This window comes from Salvelinus alpinus, chromosome 3 (genome assembly GCF_045679555.1).
Source record: "Salvelinus alpinus chromosome 3, SLU_Salpinus.1, whole genome shotgun sequence".
NCBI classification, from domain to species: Eukaryota; Metazoa; Chordata; class Actinopteri; order Salmoniformes; family Salmonidae; genus Salvelinus; species Salvelinus alpinus.
The window spans coordinates 53,516,303-53,529,067 of record NC_092088.1 but is presented as its reverse complement, the minus strand read 5'-3'; the positions used below and the strand labels follow the sequence as shown (position 1 = coordinate 53,529,067).

Genomic DNA, 12,765 nt, shown 5'->3' with positions numbered 1-12,765 from the left:
ATGAGAGCCAGTTTCATAATAGCGCTTGATAATTTTTGCGACTGCACTTGAAGAAACTTTCAAAGTTCTTAAAATGTTCCACATTGACTGACCTTCATGTCTTAAAGTGATGATGGACTGTCGTTTCTCTTTGCTTATTTGAGCTGTTTTTCCAATAAATAGGCCTATCTGCGGCCTATACCACCCCTACCGTCACAACACAACTGATTGTCTCAAATTAATTAAGAAAGAAATTCCAAAAATGACCTTAACTTTTAACTGTTAATTGAAATGCATTCCAGGTGACTACCTCATGAAGCTGGTTGAGAGAATGCCAAGAGTGTACAAAGCTGTCAAGGCAAAGGGTGGCTAATTTGAATAATCTAAAATATATTTTGATTTGTTTAACACTTTTTTGGTTACTACATGTTTCCATATGTGTTATTTCATATTTTTGATGTCTTCACTATTATTCTACAATGTAAAAAATAGTAAAAATAAAGAAAAACCCTGGAATGAGTAGGTGTTTCCAAACCTTTGACTGGTACTATACGTCATACCTCCTTTGTCTTTTCTCTGTGCAGGGTTTGCTGCCCACCCCCTTCTTCTCCCCCGGGCAGGGTTCGCCCCGCACCAGCATGCCCCAGCGCAGACAGAGTGAGTCACTAACCCAACCCCCCTCTGTTGCCTTGTCTGCTTCCATTATTCCCTGTCTCTGCCTCCCTTCTCTCCATCATTACTCCCTTCCTCTATGTGATCTACCCATTGCTTTCATCAGTGAAGGGGATGAGTGGTGTTCAGTTCATTCACCTGAAAAAAGTGTGTGTAGGGAAATCAGTAGGTAGCATGGTTGAGTAAGCAAAAGCAGTGGGTAGTTTTTGTAAATTGACTTGGATCGTTATCTGACACATCTCAGCGTAAAGTAACAAGCCTAGCTAATTACTTGGAAGAGTTTATGACACCCGAATCAAGACCTCGTCTTTTATCTACAGTACAATTAGTACATGGTAATAGTGAACAGTTGGTTATTTATCATTTACTTTAGCAAGTTCCTGAGACATTTTCATTTTAAATGAAGCAGACTAGCAATCATCCTGCAAATATTGCCATTCTGTCCTACCAAACCCCACTATTTTGAATATGTTGTGTTCTGCTGATGATGAACAGAGGGTGACAGAGAAAGTGGAGAAAAAACTACATTCTTTTGATGTTTCTCTACGGGGCGCTGGTTGGGCATCATCCAAAGCATAACAGTAAGGAATGGGGGTGCATTTCACAACCATGGCAGTCTATTGGCTGTGTTTAATTAGATTTGACAATAATAATGTGGCAACCCCGCTGTCAATCAAGGGGGTGCATTGACACTTCAAGGTCCTAATTCAACTAGAGAGAGAGAGAGAGAGAGAGAGAGAGAGAGAGAGAGAGAGAGAGAGAGAGAGAGAGAGAGAGAGAGAGAGAGAGAGAGAGAGAGAGAGAGAGAGAGAGAGAGAGAGAGAGAGAGAGAGAGAGAGAGAGAGAGAGAGAGAGAGAGAGAGAGAGAGAGAGAGAGAGAGAGAGAGAGAGAGAGAGAGAGAGAGAGAGAGAGAGAGAGAGAGAGAGAGAGAGAGAGAGAGATTCTAATGTATTATGTCATTAAAACATTGTGGAATTCAGGAGAGAGACAAAAAGGAAAGGGCAGAGTCAAAAGAGAAGTGAAGTGACTCATGTTTCTCAATGGAGTAATGTTGTTGTGGAGCTCCTGTTGTCAACGCTAGGTGTAAACAACTCGGTTGGGGTTTCTTGTTTGTACAATATTGGATTTTAGAGAGGAGTAGTGTGGGTAGGAGTTAGGATGACATGAATACAGTGGATGCACTGGATAGCCAAATGCCCTGGATTGAGCTTGTTTGCAATTGAACATTTCAGGTGTGATGTAAGTGTGTCTGTCATTTTCTGTGCCTGATTGGCAGACTGAGTCAGTATGATGGAGTGGTCAAGGTACTTGTCTGTAAAAATGTGGAAGCCATTGAAGATGTCATCACTCATTGATGCAAGTGCTCCTTTTCAGCTACCCAATTCTACCAAACTCTGTTATTAACCCTGTTTTAACAGTGTCTGTTTATGCGTGTTTGCGTGCATGGAAGCGTGTGTCCTAGATGCGTGCATGCATGTCTGTACTGTGCATACATGTAAATGTGTGTGTGTCTCTCTTCCTCTGTCAGTCTGCTTTCTGCTACTGTGTCTCATCTCCTATCTCTTTCTCATCCCATCTATAGAGTGATTTCAGTGCCAATTTTATTTGAATTGCATAATTTTGCATTTGTATTAGGATATTGAATATTAATTTAATATTTTTGGATTCGTAATGTACAAATTGAATCATTGATTTCATAAATTGAAGAGCGTACCGTAAACTCACTCCGCAGCTAGCTTGATATTTTTAGATAGCTCAAACGGTTAGTACGTTGACAAGGAGGGTGGTCATGTGTGTTTGCGAGGCAGAGGTTCTGAGTTCGAGAAGAGTCTTAGCTCTTTTTCATAATTGCTTATAGCCACATTTTTTTAAATGCTAGAGTCCCCCAAAAAATGTCAATTCAACATGCCACATTGGCTTCAGAAACCACCAGAAGCTTCTGTTTTCCACAGAACACATTTCATTCTATCTGTTCTCTACCATTCCTGTCTGGCAAAGTACCAGGATGTTGTCTCAGGTTTTGAATCTGAATTTAAAGAACTGAATTTGAAAACTGAATCTGAATGCATCTGAAAAGTTGAATATATGAAATGTTGATAAACCTGAAATGATAGTATAATGACTCGCTAGGCGCGGCTGATAGAAAGGCATTGAGGAGGAACAGACAGAATTCCAACACACAAGTGCACAGCATAAACCAGGGTAGGCTGGCATATTTATTCAAAATAAAGGTTCACAAAGCTGGTTCTCAAACAATTACTGAAAACAAAACACTCTCCCACTTTACTTAACTGAACCTAGAGTTAGCCTTAACTTAAAATAAAACAAGCTGGGCTGCTACCCAGCTTACCAACTTCACTTGTAGTCCGGTCACTTCTTCTTGCGGAGAACCCAATGACCAGGACTTCAAACAAATGTCTGTAGGGCTCAGCCTCCGCGTCCACCAAGGGCTCCCCTGTGCTGTACTAAAGCAGCCCCTTAAAATGTGCAGTCTAACGAGGCAGTGGCCTCAAGTCTCGGCGTAGCCCTGCAGCCTACAATGCTGGTTGTGGGGCTTGACTGACAGTCTAAACAGTGGCTTTCCCCGGCCACATCACCGAGGGCGCCACAATAGTTTGTAAACTTGACAATTAATGCAAATATTATCAAAGACTCCAGTCACCCAAGTCATAGACTGTTCTCTATGCTACTGCATGGCAAGCGGTACTGGAGTGCCAAGTTTAGGTCCAAAAGGCTCCTTAACAACTTCTACCCCCAAGCCATAAGACTGCTGAACAATTAATTGCCACCCGGACTATTTGCATTGACCCCCCCACTCCTTTGTTTTTACACTGCTGCTACTCGCTGTTTATATGATATCTACCATATTGAAACTGAATATATAATTATTGAATTGAACATTCAATTAAATTGAAATATCATTTTTTAACTGAATGCAATATTAATTCAGTTTCAAATCATGAAAGACAAGTTACATTTATGAATTCAATGATTCAATTGTGCATTACAAATACAAAAATATTACTTTCAAATGCAATATCCTAATACAAATTCAAAATGATGGAATTCAATTACAATTTTTGTTGGTACTGAAATTACTCCATACCATCTCTCTCTCTCTCCTGCTCTGTCAATGTTTTTTTCCCTCTGCCACAATGCCTTTGGCAAGGAGTGAAGCACCTAGTGCATTACATCACTGCCAAAGCGTGGTACAGTAAGCGTTTCCGATCTCTCTAACCTCTACCCATCACACTGGGCCCTGCACGCTGGCATGGCATGACATGGCACGATGAAAGCATGCCAGTGTTGATGTGCATCTGCATGCCGTGGGTTGATTTTGGAGTCTACCTAGTGTTCCTGCCAGACCTGCGATAACTATAGTTTTTAAATATGCTTTATGGAAAGTAACTATTTTATGGGGGGAACAAATAATTACTTTGGAGGTGACTATTTTCATTAAGATCCCAAAAAATTACTACTTTTGAAAACTATTTGAATACAGATCTCAGAAAATAACTACTTTAAAAAATATATTTGAATACAGATGTTACGGCTCTCGTTTGTCGAAGGAAGAGTGGACCAAAGCGCAGCGTGGAAAGTGTTCATGATTATTTTATTTCAAAAACACTCAAACAAAATAACAAACGTGAAAACGAAAGCGCACAGGATTAGCTGCCTTCAACTAAAGGCAGGGCTGTATCAGGAACTGCATAAATAGATTGAATAGAGCAAAAATGTATATTCCATTCTATCTGATATAAGTTCATATGTGATGTACACAATATATTTATATCTCAACATTCTCAGTGAATTGATAGTAATGTGTTTATTTTTGTTTTTCATCCATAGCCACAAATACAGCCTTCCAGCCCCAGCCACCACGAGCACCTCACCCAAGAAAGACTAGTAAAAACAGCCCACACCGAGGGCCACAGTGACCCCCAGAGAGGGAGGAGGACCAGGGGAGATGGATCCCACTGCACAGACTCTGACACACCCACTGGAAGCCCGGCCATGGGTGTGGACACTCCACCAGTGCCTTACCCAGATGAATTGAGTGTGCTGCTTAGCACCCAGCTCAACAACCATGTCAGAGAGGGTCCTGGAACCAGCCCCAGTCCCACCCAGGGGCTTGCTGCAGCCAGCAGACCAACACCAGGAGCTCTGTCCAGGCCAGAGGGAGGGCAGCAAGCCTCTCCATTGGGGCCACAGGGCCCTGGCTGCCCTCGCATCCTGCAGCCGCCACGCCTCCACAAGCGTGTGTCCATCCCGGCTCTGCCTCAGGGGGGCACTAATGGCTCTCTTCTTCGATCGGGGTCTTCAGCGCTGCTGGCCAACCACAGGACCAAGCAGCTGCCGCCTCCCTCCAGGGGCTTGCCCTGCTTCAACTCTGGTCCCCAGGCGGTGAGCCCGTCTCTGGACCATGGGGTGCTCGCTAAGCCCCGGGCTCTGGGGGTCAGGAGGGAACTTGGGAGAACCAGCCCTCCTAGCCCTAGTCTGGAAAGGCCGGACCTGGGACTGCTCAGAGCCAGAGTCCTGGTTCCCCCCAGCCTCTCATTCATCCCCATGCCAAAAATCCACTGAAGAGTTCACATAATCAAACATGACATGTTATATACTGTATAACATCCCTCCTCTTCCACCTGCTCATTGTTCCTGCTCACCATGTGTGTGTCCATGTGTGCCAACAGCTCCTTATGGACATTCAGGAACTGCCCTTAACTATTGTTTGAACTTCTGCTGAACTGAACAGAATATGTAGCATAGTCCTGTCTTAAAATTTACAAAATGCAAAGGTACAGTGCACATCTATTCAAAATGGCTCCCACAGGTTATGACTGAGATACACTGAAGGACTGTTTTATCCTTTATAAAATGTCCAGTCACTTGCTTGGCAGCCTTTAATTGCACATTGTCTTATGCAGAAAAAGAATGACTAACAATCATAGTTTCTCTTTGCTAATCTCTCACATGTACTGTACATGTTTTTTTAAAGAATGTTCCACTCTACTCTATTCAAACTCACATGGGTCCTTCCATTGAAACAGCAGCACATGGTTTGACTACAGGCTTACATGACCTCAGAAATGTTCAATTCCTCCCAGAGCGTAAAAAATAGAATGAAAGAAAAAAAGCAGATTGGGGAAAGAAATACAGAGTGGAGTTTTCTGCTTAAACAGGGAAATGGGTTGAAAGAACAATCATTCACTAGAAAGTTTCAAGTATTTCCTCTAGAATATGTCCTTCCACTAAACTCCCTGATGTACCTCTTTCAGACCAAGTGACAGGTACCACTAAACTCCCTGATGTACCTCTTTCAGACCAAGTGACAGGCACCACTAAACTCCCTGATGTACCTCTTTCAGACCAAGGGACATGCACCACTAAACTCACAGTGAACTCCTGAACACTGAGTAACATAGGTTTACCATATAGTATCTACTAGATAGTTTTGGTTCGGTAATGGACTGATTAAGACAACATTATTGAACATCACTTCATTACATTTAGGCTACTTTAGATACTATCATTTAAATATTTAGCACCCATAATTCGACCACAAAGGATTAAGATCACTTTTTTTTAAAAGTGTGCACATACAGTCACACGAGGAATCTTTGCTCAAGCATAAACACAATTACAACTCTCGCACAACTCTCCTGAATAAAACACAGTTCATCTTGTAGTCCTGTTCCACCTCTGAGGAAAGATGTTGGGGCACTAATTAGGACTGTACTGTATGTGAGTGAGTGTGCAAGTTTGTGTGTCTGTCTGTTGCTCCTCCTTTCCTCTGTGAGGTTTTAGTGTGTTTTGAGTTATAAGGGCTTAGTTCAGTTTGAGGATTTGAGGAGTTTGAGGGTTGTGTTTATCTCCTTTTCAGAACAGTGGTTAATGTTTGGATGCCTCTAGAAATGGAGAGTGTGTTAAATGGTTTCTGATAGAGACTATGGCAGCTTCCATGCATGGGGGCTATGGCTGTAGGTTTATAACTGTGTCACTCTCTGTTTTACAGTACTTAATAATACATACTACACATGCACACATGGAAAAAAAAGCATACACACAATTCTGGAGAGTCCCCAGGGACATTGATCCATCTGTCCCCTACAGCAAAACAAGATGGCTGCCTGTGTGTGTGTGTGTGTGTGTGTGTGTGTGTGTGTGTGTGTGTGTGTGTGTGTGTGTGTGTGTGTGTGTGTGTGTGTGTGTGTGTGTGTGTGTGTGTGTGTGTGTGTGTGTGTGTGTGTGTGTGTGTGTGTGTGTGTGTGTGTGTGTGTGTGTGTGTGTGTGTGTGTGTGTTTGTGCGCGTGTGTGTGTGTGTGAGACCAGGTTTCCATCCAACCTTTTTATGCAAGTAAAGTAAAAGTCAGATAAAACATTTCATGACAGGAATGATGAAAACTTTCCAAATGTCGACAAAACAAAATACGCTAGACAAAATGGGATTCTTTTGGGTTGGTAAAATAAATTATGTGAGAAATGTCTGTTGACACACTTTTATGCCAAAATATGGACTGTTGGAAGTCAGAAGTTTACATACACCTTAGCCAACTACATTTAAACTCAGTTTTTCACAATTCCTGACATATAATCCTAGTAAAAATCCCCTGTCTTAGATCAGTTAAGATCACCACTTTATTTTAGGAGTGTGAAATGTCAGAAAAATAGCAGAGATAATAATTTATTTCAGCTTTTATTTCTTTCATCACATTCCCAGTGGGTCAGAAGTTTACATACACTCCATTAGTATTTGGTAGTATTGCCTTTAAATTGTTTAACTTTGGTCAAACGTTCCGGGTAGCCTTCCACAAGTTCCCACAATAAGTTGGATGAATTTTGGCCCATTCTTCCTGACAGAGCTGGTGTAACTGAGGCAGGTTTGTAGGCCTCTTTGCTCACACACAAATTTTCAGTTCTGCCCACACATTTTCTATGGGATTGAGGTCAGGGCTTTGTGATGGCCACTCCAATACCTCTACTTTGTCGTCCTTAAGCCATTTTGCCACAACTTTGGAAGTATGCTTGGGGTCATTATCCATTTGGAAGACCCATTTGCGACCAATATTTAACTTCCTGACAGATGTCTTGAGATGTTGCTTCAATATATCCACATAATTTTCCTACCTCATGATGCCATTTATTTTGAAGTGCACCAGTCCCTCCTGCAGCAAAGCACCCCCACAACATGATACTGCCACCCCCGTGCTTCACGGTTGGGATGGTGTTCTGTGGCTTGCAATCCTCCAAACATAATGATGGTCATTATGGCCAAACAGTTTTATTTTTGTTTCATCAGACCAGAGGATATTTCTCCAAAAAGTACGATCTTTGTCCCCATGTGCAGTTGCAATTTTTAGTCTGGCTTTTTTATGGCGATTTTTGGAGCAGTGGCTTCTTCCTTGCTGAGCGGCCTTTCAGGTTATGCCGATATAGGGCTCGTTCTACTGTGGATATAAATACTTTTATACCCGTTTCCTCCAGCATCTTCACAAGGTCCTTTGCTGTTGTTCTGGGATTGATTTGCACTTTTTGCACCAAAGTAAGTTTATCTCTAGGAGACAGAACGCATCTCCTTCCTGAGCGGTATGACTGCTGCGTGGTCCCATGGTGTTTATACTTGCGTACTATTGTCTGTACAGATGAACGTGGTACCTTCAGGCATTTGGAAATTGCTCCCAAGGATGAACCAGACTTGTGGAGGTCAACAATTTTTTCTGAGGTCTTGGCTGATTTCTTTTGACTTTCCCATGATGTCAAGCAAAGAGCCACTAAGTTTGGCCTTGAAATACATCCACGGGTATACCTCCGATTGACTCAAATTATGTCAATTAGCCTATCAGAAGCTTCTAAAGCCATGACATCATTTTCTGTAATTTTCCAAGCTGTTTAAAGACTCAGTCAACTTAGTGTATGTAAACTTCTGACCCACTGGAGTTGTGATACAGTGAAATAATCTCTCTGTAAACAATTGTTGGAAAAGTTACTTGTGTCATGCACAAAGTAGATGTCCTAACCGACTTGCCAAAGCTATAGTTTGTTAACAAGAAATTTGTGGAGTGGTTGAAAAACGATTTTTAATTTACATTTACATTTACATTTAAGTCATTTAGCAGACGCTCTTATCCAGAGCGACTTACAAATTGGTGCATTCACCTTATGATATCCAGTGGAACAGCCACTTTACAATAGTGCATCTAACTCTTTTAAGGGGGAGGGGGGGGTTAGAAGGATTACTTTATCCTATCCTAGGTATTCCTTAAAGAGGTGGGGTTTCAGGTGTCTCCGGAAGGTGGTGATTGACTCCGCTGACCTGGCGTCGTGAGGGAGTTTGTTCCACCATTGGGGTGCCAGAGCAGCGAACAGTTTTGACTGGGCTGAGCGGGAACTGTACTTCCTCAGAGGTAGGGAGGCGAGCAGGCCAGAGGTGGATGAACGCAGTGCCCTTGTTTGGGTGTAGGGCCTGATCAGAGCCTGAAGGTACGGAGGTGCCGTTCCCCTCACAGCTCCGTAGGCAAGCACCATGGTCTTGTAGCGGATGCGAGCTTCAACTGGAAGCCAGTGGAGAGAGCGGAGGAGCGGGGTGACGTGAGAGAACTTGGGAAGGTTGAACACCAGACGGGCTGCGGCGTTCTGGATGAGTTGTAGGGGTTTAATAGCACAGGCAGGGAGCCCAGCCAACAGCGAGTTGCAGTAGTCCAGACGGGAGATGACAAGTGCCTGGATTAGGACCTGCGCTGCTTCCTGTGTGAGGCAGGGTCGTACTCTGCGAATGTTAATGACTCCAACCTAAGTGTATGTTAACTTCCGACTTCAACTGTATATAATGAACATCATATTGAACGAGTCACACGATGATGTGTGGTCCTCCCTCTACAAGTCTTCTGGAAAGTATGCAGTTCATTAGGCTACAGATGAAATATGTCATGATTTACTTCACCTGGTGGTGAAAGTGGTGATGAGCTTGATGCTTTTTTCCAATAAATATCGATGGTCTTATTCTGGTGATATGATCATCGATGCTTGGCTGCCGTTTGACAAATAAAAATAATCTCTCTTTTGTCCATAATAATCTCATCATGTAGGCTATAACCGCACTGTATCTGCAAGCTGTTGGCTCGAGTGGGCGCACTTGCTATATACAGTGGGGAGAACAAGTATTTGATACACTGCCGATTTTGCAGGTTTTCCTACTTACAAAGCATATAGAGGTCTGTAATTTTTATCATAGGTACACTTCAACTGTGAGAGACGGAATCTAAAACAAAAATCCAGAAAATCACATTGTATGATTTTTAAGTAATTAATTAGCATTTTATTGCATGACATAAGTATTTGATACATCAGAAAAGCAGAACTTAATATTTGGTACAGAAACCTTTGTTTGCAATTACAGAGATCATACGTTTCCTGTAGTTCTTGACCAGGTTTGTACACACTGCAGCAGGGATTTTGGCCCACTCCTCCTCCATACAGACCTTCTCCAGATCCTTCAGGTTTCGGGGCTGTCGCTGGGCAATACGGACTTTCAGCTCCCTCCAAAGATTTTCTATTGGGTTCAGGTCTGGAGACTGGCTAGGCCACTCCGGGACCTTGAGATGCTTCTTACGGAGCCACTCCTTAGTTGCCCTGGCTGTGTGTTTCGGGTCGTTGTCATGCTGGAAGACCCAGCCATGACCCATCTTCAATGCTCTTACTTAGGGAAGGAGGTTGTTGGCCAAGATCTCGCGATACATGGCCCCATCCATCCTCCCCTCAATACGGTGCAGTCGTCCTGTCCCCTTTGCAGAAAAGCATCCCCAAAGAATGATGTTTCCACCTCCATGCTTCACGGTTGGGATGGTGTTCTTGGGGTTGTACTCATCCTTCTTCTTCCTCCAAACACGGCGAGTGGAGTTTAGACCAAAAAACTCAATTTTTGTCTCATCAGACCACATGACCTTCTCCCATTCCTCCTCTGGATAATCCAGATGGTCATTGGCAAACTTCAGACGGTCCTGGACATGCGCTGGCTTGAGCAGAGGGACCTTGCGTGCGCTGCAGGATTTTAATCCATGACGGCGTAGTGTGTTACTATTGGTTTTCTTTGAGACTGTGGTCCCAGCTCTCTTCAGGTCATTGACCAGGTCCTGCCGTGTAGTTCTGGGCTGATCCCTCACCTTCCTCATGATCATTGATGCCCCACGAGGTGAGATCTTGCATGGAGCCCCAGACCGAGGGTGATTGACCGTCATCTTGAACTTCTTCCATTTTCTAATAATTGCGCCAACAGTTGTTGCCTTCTCACCAAGCTGCTTGCCTATTGTCCTGTAGCCCATCCCAGCCTTGTGCAGGTCTACAATTTGATCCCTGATGTCCTTACACAGCTCTCTGGTCTTGGCCATTGTGGAGAGGTTGGAGTCTGTTTGATTGAGTGTGTGGACAGGTGTCTTTTATACAGGTAACGAGTTCAAACAGGTGCAGTTAATACAGGTAATGAGTGGAGAACAGGAGGGCTTCTTAAAGAAAAACGAACAGGTCTGTGAGAGCCGGAATTCTTACTGGTTGGTAGGTGATCAAATACTTATGTCATGCAATAAAATGCTAATTAATTACTTAAAAATCATACAATGTGATTTTCTGGATTTTTGTTTTAGATTCCGTCTCTCACAGTTGAAGTGTACCTATGATAAAAATTACAGACCTCTACATGCTTTGTAAGTAGGAAAACCTGCAAAATCGGCAGTGTATCAAATACTTGTTCTCCCCACTGTAACTCAACATTTTTTGTAAGAAAACCATCAGTAGAGTTGAAAGTGGGATGGGAAACACATTTAATTTCGGTACATGGGAATTTAACTGCAAAAGGTATTTTTATGTGCACTACGTCATCACACAGCCTTTTATCCACAACAAGTCGATTTGATGGAATCACATCTCTGGTGGGAAAATGCGCATATTGTTTTTATTCAGATTTTAGAATATTCACATGAAAATCTGTCGCCAATTGGATGGAAACCTAGCTTGTGTCTGTTTTGTGTGAGAGAGAATATTTGTGTACCATGGTGAGATGTCTTCCTATGCCATACGGACCTGTCAGTCAACACTGCTTGGTAATGCCAAACAGATAAATCAATAAGAGAGAGAAAGAGAGACAGAGAGAGATGTGTGTGGTACGGTCCGGAGAATAGCCCAAAAGTATCACCCCGCTGTGTGTGTCTCTAGACACACCAATCTGGCAGTGGGTGTGTGTGAGAGATGTATAATATATGTCGACAGACCACAGAAATCATGCTAGGGAGAAATGGTAGTGCCGTTCTGTCCATCAGCCATTCAATAGCTTTCATCAATAATTCTAAAGCAGGAGTCTAGCAAGCTCAGGGGTGTCCAACAGGTCGATCTCGCAGCCCGCCTGGGAGTACCTCGCCAAACAAACTGTGAAATCGCAAACTGTCATAAACAAATCTCACAAAATATCAGACACTGCGAGGTCCCGGGTACTATCCAATCAAAGCCACATTGACTTTATTCCAAAGCTGGTTAGCAACAATTGGCATAGGAAACCAAACATAACACAATATTTGCCAATTCATTTACATCAATCTTGCCCCTGTCTGTGTGGTGCATGCTTTTGTCTATCACCTTTTCTAGCCAGTTAGCGATGCTAATGATAGCCGTCTTGAGTGTAGACATAAAGGCTTTTCCCAAAACCTTTCTCTATTAAATGTTACTTGCAAAGCAAGTCTACCAGACACAATGGTATCATGATTATTTGTATCAACAGGGTGGGCATTTGTTTTGCAAACTCTGCCATGATGTGCAGTAGGCCTACAGCAACATCGCTAGCCAAACACATTTCTCTCTTGCTAGGTGCACACTCAAACATTTATATTTGTTAATTTTTGTCAAAACCTCAAAAATTGAATTCTGATGTGATTTATATATTGGCATGAACTCTAAACATCCAATTTTGTGGGTCCTCTATAAGTAATTGTAATTTTGAGAGTGAAACAGAAAAGGATAGAAAGGAAATACAAATAAATGAGTAGCTCGCAACATTTTTAAAAGTAGCTCTAATGTCAGAAAATGTTGGAGACCCCTGAGCTAGCTAAACCACAACAAAGAGCCAAAAAATG

At 42.7% G+C, this 12,765-nt stretch overlaps 1 pseudogene; it reads left to right on the top strand.

The window, feature by feature from the left end:
• The window catches only part of LOC139569824 (serine-rich coiled-coil domain-containing protein 2-like), a 97,665-nt pseudogene extending 91,998 nt beyond the window's left edge, over positions 1–5,667 (top strand).
• Positions 5,668–12,765: the final 7,098 nt, after the last annotated feature.